We start from the raw sequence: 12,089 nt of genomic DNA, 5'->3' as shown, positions 1-12,089 counted from the left end.
CACGGTGGATGGAGAAATTGCCAGATCTGCAATAGTACCCATTGGGTAGCACATGCTGTTAAAAAGAAGGATCAGGGGTATACTGCACCTTTTTCTACCCTCCAGTGGATTCCTGACTGGGATTTAGGGTAGCAAATAAAAGCCAATTCCTATGAGTGAGGGGAAACTCTGTTTGTCACAGGCAGGAAAGGAGCTGTCATAACTTGTTGATGCCCAGCATCACAGGCAAGTGAGAGCTATACCTGTTCCTGAACTTATGGGTCAGTTCTCAGTCCTGTCTTTACCCAGGACATACATATGGAAAGGGAAGGAAGAGTCTTAAACCCTGCCCCACCACAGCTTCCTGCCCTCTGGTGGGGTTGGGGGCTGCCCATGCCTGCCGTACATCAGCAACTGAGCAGTTCTGTTCATCACCAGAGGGGTTAGGGTCAAGCTAAGCTGCAGCAGAATCATAGAATCCCAGAACAGTTTGGGTTGGAAGGGACCTTAAAGCTCATCCAGTTCCAACCCCCTGCCATGGGCAGGGACACCTTCCACCAGACCAGGTTGCTCCAAGCCCCGTCCAGCCTGGCCTTGAGCACTGCCAGGGATGGGGCAGCCACAGCTTCTCTGGGCAACCTGTGCCAGGGCCTCAGCACCCTCACAGGGAAGAACTTCTTCCTAATGCCTAATCTAAATCTCCCCTCCTTCAGTTTAAAGCCATTTCCCTTGTCCTGTCACTACATGCCCTTGTAAAATGTCCCTCTCCAGGTTTCTTGTAGGCTTGTAGGCCCCTTTAGGTACTGGAAGGCTGCTATAAGGCAGGTCTTTGCCTCCCTCTAGTGATGTATCTAGAGTTGGACCTCGCAGACCCACTCCCCCCACAACTTCACCAGAATCCAGGGCTGGGCACTCAAGATGCAGGGTCCAACCTCCCCTGCCAGCTGAAACCAAGCTATTTATACAAGGGAGCTAATTAAGGGTTCTCGTATTCATTCCCACATTGGCACTTAATGATGATGGCTCCTGGGTGAGCTCACCAGATGCATGGGCTGGGAGGAGGAAAACTCCAGGAAGGCAAACAGCTGGCTGCAGCACAGCAGGAGGAGAGGAGAGCTGGCTTTGATTGAGGGAAATCTATGCTTTTTTGGGCAATTTGTCTCAAACCTTGCCCCCCAACCCACACCCCTGAAAAGGAATCTCTGCCCTTGCAATGTTCTCCACTGAGAGTGAACCACATAGCTCTGTTGCAGCACTGAGGATGAGCCCCAATGTCCCAGAGTACAGCCAATTAGGAGGCATGCCATGCACAAAGCTGCCTTTGTATTCCTAACAGTGGCTGGGTAGTGCCCTCCCTACATGCCATCTCTCCCTAGTCCCCTCCCTGGGAAGAAAAGAAAGCATAAAAAGCTTTTTGCAAGATGAAAAAGAATTTTTCAAAGGAAAGGCCTGATGAAGAGGTAATTGACAAACACAGTCAGTGTGAGGAGAGGCAGGGAGAGACGTGGGGTATGGAAAGGCAAAGGTTTGTGTCAATAATTCATAAGGAGGAAGTGCTCCTGAGCTCTGGAGGCTGGTGTTCTCAGCCAGTGATGAGCAGCTGTCAGGCCAGGGCAGCAGGGAGGTTGTCAGAGCATAGCTTGCTTCATGTCAAAAACATGGTCTGCACAGAGAGAGAGGGTGTTTACACGGGCATCCAGGCAAAGGGGGATGGAAAGGTTGGAAAGATAAGCTGGTCTGTTCTGGGTGATGAATTTGTGCTAAGGAGCACAAAAGGCATGAGATTAGGGTCTCTTTGTCCTCAAGAAAAGTTGTCCATAATAATGGTGGGTCATGCCTAGCTCTGACTAAGCCATCTTTGTTACACTTTAGGAGTTTTACTTACAGTCCCACTTGCACTACATGAAGCCATCCATGCTGTGTCCAGCTAATAGGACAGAAAGTTTCAGTATGAAGGCAGGGACAGGGCCCCTCCTGTGTGCATTGCGCTGTATGTGTCTGTGCATTACCAGCTTTTGCTGAAGGCTCAAGGTTGTCTCAACTGTGAGACTCAGTTGTGCTCCTACACAAGCAACATCTAGACTGGGCTGCAAGGATGGGCTGCAAGGATAGGCTGCAGCATACCTTGTTATTCCCATCCGACATGGATGAAGCCATGGAGACTGCAGCATGCCGTGGCTGCCTGCTCACCTGCATCCTTGTATCACATTAGGCAGGCGCCACCAATGTGTTCTGATCACACATAGGCTCAGCACAGAACAGGGGTACACAAGAGAGAAGTGACTGTAACAGCGACGTGTGCTAGAGTGCTGAAGCCTGAAAGAGCTTTTCCTTTGTCCCCAAGGGCCCTAGCAGGGGAGGAGGGCATGAGCACCCGCCATGCTACCACCATGAAATTGTGAGCAGTGGTGCTATGCAGCATGGCAACAACTGTGAAATCCCGAGGGGAGTCATGGATTCGTTATACTGTAATGAATCTGGGTCAAAACAAGCTGGTGAGGAGAAGTGACAGGACATGTAGAGCTGGAATCCTTCCTCCCAATCTGCCTCCCCTGCGAGTAGGAACAAGCATGCACAGTGTCAAGCAGGCTGTTGTCATGACCTGCTTCTGGAGCCATCCATGGCTTCTGACAAAGGTGGGGAGAGGTGTTGCCCTCGCCCCAGCACTTGCTGAGTTGACAGGGTCCCTCTGGGCTGCCCCTGCACCGGGCACTGCAGTAGCTCTGCCTGTCTCCTTCTTTGGGTTGAGCAGCCTTCGGAGGTCCACAGCTGAGGCCATGGCAAGGAGGCAAGGAGGTATTCACAGCCCAGGGGGCCTGGTGTGGATCACTGACAGCTTTGCCATGCATGGCAGGGCAGGCAGAGATCATGGAACTGCACAGTAACAGATAGGCTTTGCCCATGCACCAGGCACTGAAGAAAGGAAGAAAGACAGCCTCATTTCATGTGAAAGTCATTGCTTCCCTCTCTCCAGCTCCCATGCTTTTAGCTGACATGCTTTGAGACTTCCTTCACCTCCAGTTCCAGCATCCCTTCTCGTATTTCCAGGATGTGATGGTCTGCCTGTTTCTCTCAGCTGTTTCTTTCTCACAAAGCACTGACAAGGGGCTGCTTCTGATATTGGATTACACCTTCCTGCAAAAAATTGTACCAGCAATGCATTATTGTATCTCCAGTTCCCAGACACTAACCACAATGTCATCCTGTTGCTGACTACCTTCACTAGCTGCCAGGCTGAAAGACCAGGGAGATAAGTAGAAGTTCCCTTGCAAAGTCAGTGGGTGCCCAAGATCATAGAACCACAGAATGGTTTGGGTAGGAAGGGACCTTAAAGCTCATCCGGTTCCAATCCCCTGCCATGAGAAGGGACACCTTCCACTAAGGCAAGTTCTCAAAGCCCCGTCCAATCCAATCCTTTCACATCTGGTCCCATGCACAACCTGCTCTATAACCCTCTCATCTAGCGACAACCAGAATTTCCCTGGCCTCCTGCTGACACTGGGAGCTCTCCCCTGGCCTCCCAACCCTGCTCCCTTCCTCTGGTTATCTCTGGGTGCGTGGTCATCCCCCTCCTCCATCACTGTGAAAGATGCCAGCAGGGTCTGAGGAAAGAAGGCTGCATTTCTTGCTAAAGTCAAGATATAGCAGATCAACCCTTGGGCCCCCTGTGTATTTCACCCTCCCTTACTCTTATGCTCTTTCTCTTAACCAGCTTCCCCACAGACGTCACCCAATGTGGTATACAGCTCATATTTCTATCACTACAGGGCCATCTCATTTTTGTTGCTTTTCTTCCTCAATGCCACCAGAAACAAGAATTTATTATCACAGAGGGCCATTATGGACAAATGATCTCCCATCATCTCTATTTATCAGGGGATGGGAAGGAAGTGGAAGCCTGTGTGTGGAGGTGGGGAGGCTGACAGCCGCATTCATCCGCAGACCTAATTAAGGTGCAGTGATGCTGCCCGTGGCAGGCAGTGCCACGGCAGGACATCAGCAGGGAAGCAAACAAATCGGGAAGGGAAAGAAGAGAGCACAGAGAGACAACTGGCAGAAGAAGTAGGGCAGGAGAGGAGGGGACAGGGGAAGGAAGACAGGGTGGTAAGGGCAGCCCGCTGCTTCTCCATCACCCTACTGGTGCTGCCTTCCCTGGCTTCCCTAGCAAATTCCTAATTGCAGTTTCTGTTTTTCACCTGGCTGCTGTGAAGTGACAGCCCTTTTTGTAATGTTAATAATACCTTCTAAGCCCAGAGCAGCAATGAGGCCCCAGGAGGGGTGGTGAGAAATGCAGGGGTGTGGGGCGGGGAGAGGAGCACACAGGGATTTCTTACACCTTCAGAGGAACTCAGGAATTGGGCTTTTGGCTGGCACAGAGTAAATAAGACCACTCGACCTTGGCATCTATGGGCACACAGCTGGCTGAAGGTGAGAGGACAGGGATGAGGAGTGTGAAAGGGGAACAGAGCCATGTGCATGGGCATACAGAAGTGGCAGGAGGTTTTGGTGTGAGAAGGCCAAATCAGGCCATTTCATATAGGTGAGTGAGTGAGTGAGTGAGTGAGTGAGTGAGTGAGTGATAAACACCCTGACTAGGAGGGATGAAATGACATACAACAAAAAACAATCTGTACTTACAGTGACTGGATGGCAAGGGTGGGAAAGACACTTTGTGATGTGCTTATGCACGCTTGTTCAGTGTGCGTACTGCTTTGTTCTCATGGGCCATGTGCACCTATGCATGCAGACCTCTCATTGCCACGTGTGTCCATGCATGTGTCCAGCCACACTGCGTGTCCAGTGTGAGCCTGTGAAAGTCTAAGCAGCAGCTTGGATTTGTGCCTGCGAGGTGCTAGCCCAGGCTGCCGTTGCACAGTTGTGTGTTTGTGTGTGTACATGTGCACATGCAGATAGATGCTGCTTCCCTTCTGCACCAGCTGAGTGCCCAAGGAGCTGCAGGGCATCCGATGTCCGGACGGCAGTCCTGTGCTCATGGATGCTGTGAATGATACAGGCTAGCTGTGGCAGTTCTCAGCAGCTCAGGAGAAGACTCTTAACTCATGCAGACAGCCGGTGCTAGGGGCAGCTGGCAAGATGCTGGAAGCCAATCCATTGTGACAGCTGCTCTGCCAGGGGTGGTTGAGGGCTTCTCTCTTCTTGTTTTCACCACAAACTGGTTACCTAGTGTGAGGCTAACAGGGCCACTGCTGGATCCAACAGAAATGGAATCTAAGGGGACAAGCACAGAGTGCATTAAGCAGAAGAGCATCAGGAAAGCAAAGCACTTTAGAGCTGCACATTTCTTGGTTCATGCGCTACTGTTACACACTCTTCTCATGCTTGTTCCTTTTCTCAGAGTCCCTCTTCCTTTCTATCTTCCATTACTCCTCCTAATCCTCCCCACCTCCACCACATCCTTCTCTCTTTTTCCTAAGTACCTTCCCTCCATGGCTCTGCTGAGCACCAGTCAGGATACTGTAGAATCAAGAGCTTCCAGTGTGGCTGGGCCTGGCTCTTTGGATATCTTTTGGCAAAGAAGTCTGAGAGGGGACTACAGTCATCCCCTACTGCTGCCACACTTTCTTCAGCATCCCTTAGCCACTCTGGGAGCCCCAGAGCCAGGCAGGTTGCCAACTAATACAAAAAACTGCTGGGTTTCTGCTTCCCGGAAAGCTCCTGACAGCACTGGTGAGCCCCATGCTATGAATAAGGGAGCAAACAGCAACAGCTCTTGAACCTATTGAGAAGACCCAAAAGGGCTGTGATGCCTCAGCTTAAAGTTCATCCTTGTGGATAGGTATAGGTAACAGGGAAGAGAGTGTGAGAGCAAGCACAGAAAATAGAAGTCTTTTTGTCTTCCTCATGCCCCATAATTAGCCCCTTCTCTGCAGGCTCACTCGTTTCCTTCATCCTCTGCAGGAATGCTGATCCTTTCTCTGGCTTCACAAACCAGCTGAAGGAGCCTGTGAGAACCCAATTTTCTAGCCCCACGAAGACTGGGAAGAAGAGCACAGTACGTGACTTGGCAGAGGAAACACCTTTCCCACACCTCACCCCATAAATCTCATGCCTGACAGAGTTTCTAATGCTGGAGTCACTTAAAATCACAGTATCATATTGGGTTAAATTGATGAATGGCACTGAGAGTGGGGACAGCCTAAAGCACTGAACAGGGACCCTGTCGATGGCAGGCCTCCCACTCTTGTTCACATTCTCCTCTCTCTCTTCACTAATGGAGCCTCATCTTTTTAATCAGAAAGTAAGGGCTCTCCAAGTTACTGTCTGAAATGCTCAGAGACTCTTTAGGGAGACCTGGAAGCAGCAGTGCTCGGCTTGGAAACTTTTCATTCAGCAGAGGACAACAGAAGGAAAGGACAAAGAGGTTCAGAGCGGTCATACGTGAAGTACATGAAGGGTTGTGCCTCCTCAGCTGTCAGTGGTGCCAACAACAGCCTGTCAGGTTGTTTGAGAAGCTCAGTGCCAACCTAGACTTGTCCAGAAAAGTAATGAGTATAATGGTTCTCAGAAAAGGCCACCTCCAAGAGGTAGGAAGAGAAGCCCAGGGGAATAACCTTCTCTCCTCCAGGAGAGAGGAGTGGACTCCTGGGTAGCACAGTGGAGATCATGGGAGATCATTCCAAGACAGGGCTCTGACCTCCCTGCAGCCAGCACTGAAGTTCATATTGCTGGGACCAGGCTAACCCTTTCTCAGATCATTCCTTTGACTCCCTGGATTCACCTCTTCTCAGACAGGAAAAGGAGAAAGGTTTTTAAAGGTGTCTGCCTGGTTTGGTGTTATTTCCTATCCTGTGGTGACCTAAGTGCAAACCAATGAATATCCCCCAGTCCTGTGAAAAGCCATTTTTCACTTCCATTCTGGAATCAGACCTTTTGGTATTCAGATTCTACCCTGTTACCTGTGTTTGCACAGCACCAAGCATAAAAACCTAAGTTGCCTCACCCCCATTGTTATTTTGATCTTCTCTTTTCCACTCCTCCCTACTGTCCCATCCTTCGTCCCTTGCAATCCCAGAACACTGTCCCTTGTTCTGCCACTGTTGCTCAACGGCTGCCTTCCCCCTTTATGTTCCATTCCCCAAATTTCATGTTACTACCATGTAAACTCTTTGGAAATAAGGCGATCATTGAGAACTCTGTAAATCAAAGGGCCTCTTCAGAGTTACAGATGTGTTTTCACTGAGGCTTTCAAAAGAAGCCTGCTGTGATTTAGCTATCCATCTTCCAACATGGCCACAAGTCCTCTCTCCTTTAACTTCCAGCCTCTCACTCAGCCTTTTCCTGTGCAACAGAAGCTCTGGATGGCTACTACTGCTCCCTCTTTTGCTCTCTGGGAACAAAGTCACAGTTCAGCATCTTTACCATGTAGCTTCCACAATCACTGCCCTCCACTGTCACTGGGATGCGAACACGATGGTGTCAGGAAGACTTCTAATGTGTTGGCAGGGAGCAAACATTGGAATATAGCTTGTGCTGCAGATGCTTTATGGGAGGTATACTGAAATGAAGGCAACAGGGAACACGTAAGACTCCTAGGGAGCTCACAGTAGGTAGCTAAATACAGCAAGGAGATGTGCTAGATACTGAAAGACAGAGGGAGGAGGAAAGGGTGCCTGGGGAGGGCACCTTCCCTGCTTGGCTGCTGCCAGGGACAGTGACGTCAGTCCTCCTACAAAGGGACCTGGCGAAGGGATAATTTCAGCTGTGGCATTTCTGACTGCTGGCTGTGCTGATGAGCAGGGCTGCTGCAATGAGCTTACCCTCGAGAGAGTGCACGGGGAGCCAGGAAGCGAAAAGGGAGGGAGAAGCTCAGTTTGGGACAAGAGGGAGAGAAAGCGGCTTCATAATGTGGCAGACTTCAATCTCCTCTGCTTGGGTGGCCGCTTTCAGGGATAGGGGAAGAGGTAGAGGGAGAGCCAGGAGGCAGACACTGCCACACATGGTCCCTGCAGGTAGTGAGATCAGCAGACCTTCCCTTCTAAGCCAAATGTCTCCCAGAGCTGGTACTGCTTCCTGAGGCAAAGGAACTCTTTCTATCCAGGGTTAAACTACCTGTGACAAGCATCTGCCATTATGCTATGTTCTGTCTTTGAAAGCTTTGAAAAAAACCCAACTTTCCTAGGGTGCTGGTCTCCAAAGTCCACCATTTTGCTCTGTTTTGCTGGATATTCTCCCTCCTTTACGTGACTCCCACCTGATCCTTAAGCACATGAAACTGGGAGGGAGCACAGCCAGGACACCCCATCCAAATGGATATTCCATGGCACAGCACATCATGCTCAGTATAGAAACTGGGGGAGTTCATTGGGAACAGGTTGGGAACACATGGTCAGCGTGTGGTGAGAAGTATTGTACATCACTTCTGTTTCTTGGGGTTTATCCTTCTCTGTTTCCTTATATTATTATTGCTGTTGTTGTTGTTATAATTATTTGAATTATTAAGCTGTACTTAACCCAGGGGGTTTTACCTTTTTTCCAGTTCTCCCCATCCCACAGGGGGTGGCAGAAGGAGTATGAATGATTGCATGGTAGTTAGCTGCCAGCTGGGGTTAAACCGTGACAAAAACTCTGCCCCCCAGTCTCTGGGTGTTTGGCATCTAAAGGCTCAGGCTGTCATATTAATCCTTCAGAAGTTATTTTATAGCTTGTGCACTTCAGGAGCCCATGGGAGCATAAGCCTACCCAGACTATTTAATGTGGGGGATACAGATTTAGTGCACATGCCACATATATGCTTCTTAAGGCTCTCTGGAGGATCTTCTGCTCCTCCAATTACCTAGCCAGCCAGCCCTAGCAAGGGACACCCTATGTGCCAGCTTCTAGCTGCATAGAACAGGCTTTTAGTGAGGATTTGTGAGCAGGGAGGTGGGGAGTCACTCTGCCATTTGGTTATCCCTATGAGCCTAGGCTATGACTTTTTCAGTGAGAGGCAAGACCAAAGGCTCAGCATTTGTGAGAGCAGCCCCAGGTACCAGAGAGCCCGTAGGTAGCTTTGCTGTGAAGCAGAAATCCCCATCTTTTCACGGTGCAGACTTGGATACGCCAGCTGCCCAGCTAAACCTAGCGACTGTGCTAATTGGGAGCACAGGGAGAAGGGCTGAGACGTGTCTAGGGAAGACGAAGTGACTGAAAGCACGGACGTCAGCAGCGGCATGGGGGGCCGGTTGGAGAGAGAGAGCAGGACTGCTTGGTGGGGTGAGGGATGGCAAGGAGGCTGAGGAGAAGGAGGGGCTGAGCGAAGCAGAGCATTTGGGAGAGCCGGCGAGCACGCATCAGAGCTGCAGGGACTCAGGGACGGTGTCACAGGCAAGGCTGAAATATAAATGGGAATTCTCACTGAGCCAGATCAATGCCATACTGGTGGATGAAAACAAGGAGGCTGAAGGAGTGAGGGGAAACAGCACAGCCAGGGCAGCCCATGCAGCACCTTCCCAGGCACTCTCAGTAGCACTGTCCCACCCCACTGGTAGAGGCTGATAAGCATATATGTGTTCCTTAATTACTCCTTCCCTCAGTGTGGTCCTAGAGGGGCTAGAGAGGTTTGCCCTGATTAAGTGTGCCGCTCTTGGAAGAGTTGGGCAGCATCTGCCTGGCATTGTGGGCAGTCAGGTTAAGGTAGGAGGGAGCAAATGGCATGATCTTTTAAGTCGAGGATCATGTGGTCTTCCATGCAAGACAGGCTGGTTTCTAACTCCCCTCGCTTTTGCCCCTGTGGCTTCCTTATGGCCATGTTTCATGTAATTCTACTTTCTACTTGGACACAGCTCTGCACACCTACTAGCCTGAGTCCCACAGTCACCTCTAGACCCAATCAAATCCACCATCGTCTATCCAAGCTGCCTTCTCTTTTCAAATTCTCTCTCCTTATTTAACACCTTTCTTCTTTCACCTCTCTATACACTGAATTTCATGGCACTGAAGAGGAGCATTAGAAAAGTCAAAGTGGAACAGTGTAAATTAGCCCCAAGGTCTGCCCTTTCCTACCATCTGTTTTTACCCACTGTTCATTCCCCTGTGTCCCAGGAAGAAAGCTTCCTCCAGAGCATAGGGGAATGTCTTCTCAGACAGAAGTGCTGAGAGCATAAGTGTTGCCACGCCACTGGGGCCTGCAGGTTGGAGACTCCAAGCACTGAGCTGCCAAGAACAAAAAGACAGATGGGTGGATCAGTGACCTCTTTCAATCTGGATCTGCTGTGGTCTCCTAATGCCACCAACAGCATGTGAACTTCTGGCTTTGAAAGCACCAGAGCCTAAAAGCAAACAGGATGGCCCTGTGGGAGAAACAAGAACACTTTACTGCAGAGGATTTGAGAACTCTGTGGCTTCCTCATGACTCCACATGGGCTACATGTATAGAGAAGCAAGCAGCGATATTTCCATTTGCTGAGGCTCACTGTGTATACCAGCAGACCTAGATCCTCTGTTGTACACTGATGCCTGACAGAAGTTCTCCCTAGGGAGGACAGAGCATCAGAGTCCCTGTGTCATTGCCATGATTGCTTTTGTGAGCACCACTGCCATGAGACACGGGCTCCCGCTTTGTGTAAGCAGCATTGAGTCAGCTCCTGCAGGGTAGAAAGAAGGATCATACTCCATACAGATGTTTCCTTAGAGAGAGCTATCATGATCTCTGTGGCAGAGTAACCTGATAAAGTCAGTTCAATGAACATGAACCAGACTCATTCACAATCCACATCAGAGCCACTCACACAGAGATTGCTGGTGCTTTGTGGGATGTCACCTGCATGGTGACATCCTAGCAGACCCATGGTCACATTAGTTCGGATGGAGCAACTGTCCAAATGGTTGCTTCAACATGATCTACCAGCAACACCAAACTGGGGCTGTGCCTAAGCACATTGTGGGTTCAGAAATTCAAGCTAAAGCCAGCAATATGGGCAAACACAGCCTGCTCCACATCTCGCAATGCAGTCAAACCTCTATATGGCTCTACCAGTATAACATCCTTTCCCCTTAACTTCAAGGTCAAATCCCAGTTTTCCCCAGGATCCCAGATATCAGGAAACACATTCCACTTTGCTCACTTGGATCAAAACTGATGGAGGAAGACATTTCACATTTGCTCCAAATCTGCTCAGCATCTTTGTCATCCCCTAGTCCACCTTCCCTTTCTGTGAAGTAAAAGAACCACCCTGCACAGCACTGCCTACCTCTCACCCTGCCTGCCATCATTCCTAACAGACATCGCAGACAGTTTCTGTGCCACTGGAGCAGTTTATTTCTCTCTTCATTTTTCACAAGTGATTATCAAAGTCAGAATTTGTCACCCACAGAATGAAAAGAAAATGAACCTTCAATCACAGATGCAGATCTACCTGCTGAGAAAGAAGAGAAGGGGGAGGGTGGGAAGAGAGAGATGAGCAAGGCAAAAGCACAGAGAAGAAGGGCGTGTTAAACAGAGAGAAGAAACCATTAGCAAAGTGAGCAAGAATGGAGACAGGAAACAGAGAGAAGGGGCAGGGCAGGGAGAGAGTGAAGAGGCTGAGATGAAGACGATAAATGAGGCAGAGCAACTAAACCGAAAAAGGTAGAACATGAGAAATGGAGGAGCAGGATAGAAAAGATCACTATAACTGGAGACAGAGCTGTGAGATTTTCTCCTCCTTCCCATCCCATCTCACACCTGATCCAAACTCACTATCTCTTCTGACTTCTAGCAGAAGTGGTCCTTCAGTGCTGTGAGATCATAGCATCATAGAATAGTTAGGGTTGGAAAGGACCTTAAGATCATCAAGTTCCAACCCCCCTGCCATGGGCAGGGACACCTCGCTCTAAACCATATCACCCAAGGCTTCATCCAACCTGGCCTTGAACACCGCCAGGGATGGAGCATTCACAACCTCCCTGGACAACCTATTGCAGTGCCTCACACCCTACAGGAAAGAATTTCCTCCTTATATCCAATCTAAACTTCCCCTGTTAAAACCCAAGATGATTCTTCCTGTCCTTCAGCCTGTACAGGGGCAAGGTAACAACTGCAGTCTCAGTCTTCACAATGCCTTGTCCCCACCACTACTCTAAAACTTGATCCCCCGTGCAGTTATGTTTTCTCGGATAGGAAGATGGTTATC

General features: G+C 49.7%; 1 long non-coding RNA gene across 1 annotated transcript; it reads right to left on the bottom strand.

The window, feature by feature from the left end:
• Positions 1-2,893: 2,893 nt before the first annotated feature.
• LOC133214224 (uncharacterized) lies at positions 2,894-11,706 on the bottom strand. Its single transcript, XR_009726051.1, has 3 exons — positions 11,642-11,706; positions 4,884-5,208; positions 2,894-3,114 (listed from the first exon to the last, which is right to left on the bottom strand). It is a non-coding gene; the product is annotated as an uncharacterized LOC133214224 (long non-coding RNA).
• Between the last annotated feature and the right edge of the window lie 383 nt (positions 11,707-12,089).

Source organism: Neopsephotus bourkii, unplaced genomic scaffold, assembly GCF_033783945.1.
Source record: "Neopsephotus bourkii isolate Nb327-2 ecotype Australia unplaced genomic scaffold, CSIRO-AGI_Nbou_v1 NB_107, whole genome shotgun sequence".
Taxonomy (NCBI): Eukaryota; Metazoa; Chordata; class Aves; order Psittaciformes; family Psittacidae; genus Neopsephotus; species Neopsephotus bourkii.
Note: the sequence above shows the minus strand (reverse complement) of the source record. Positions and strands in the feature narration are given on the sequence as shown.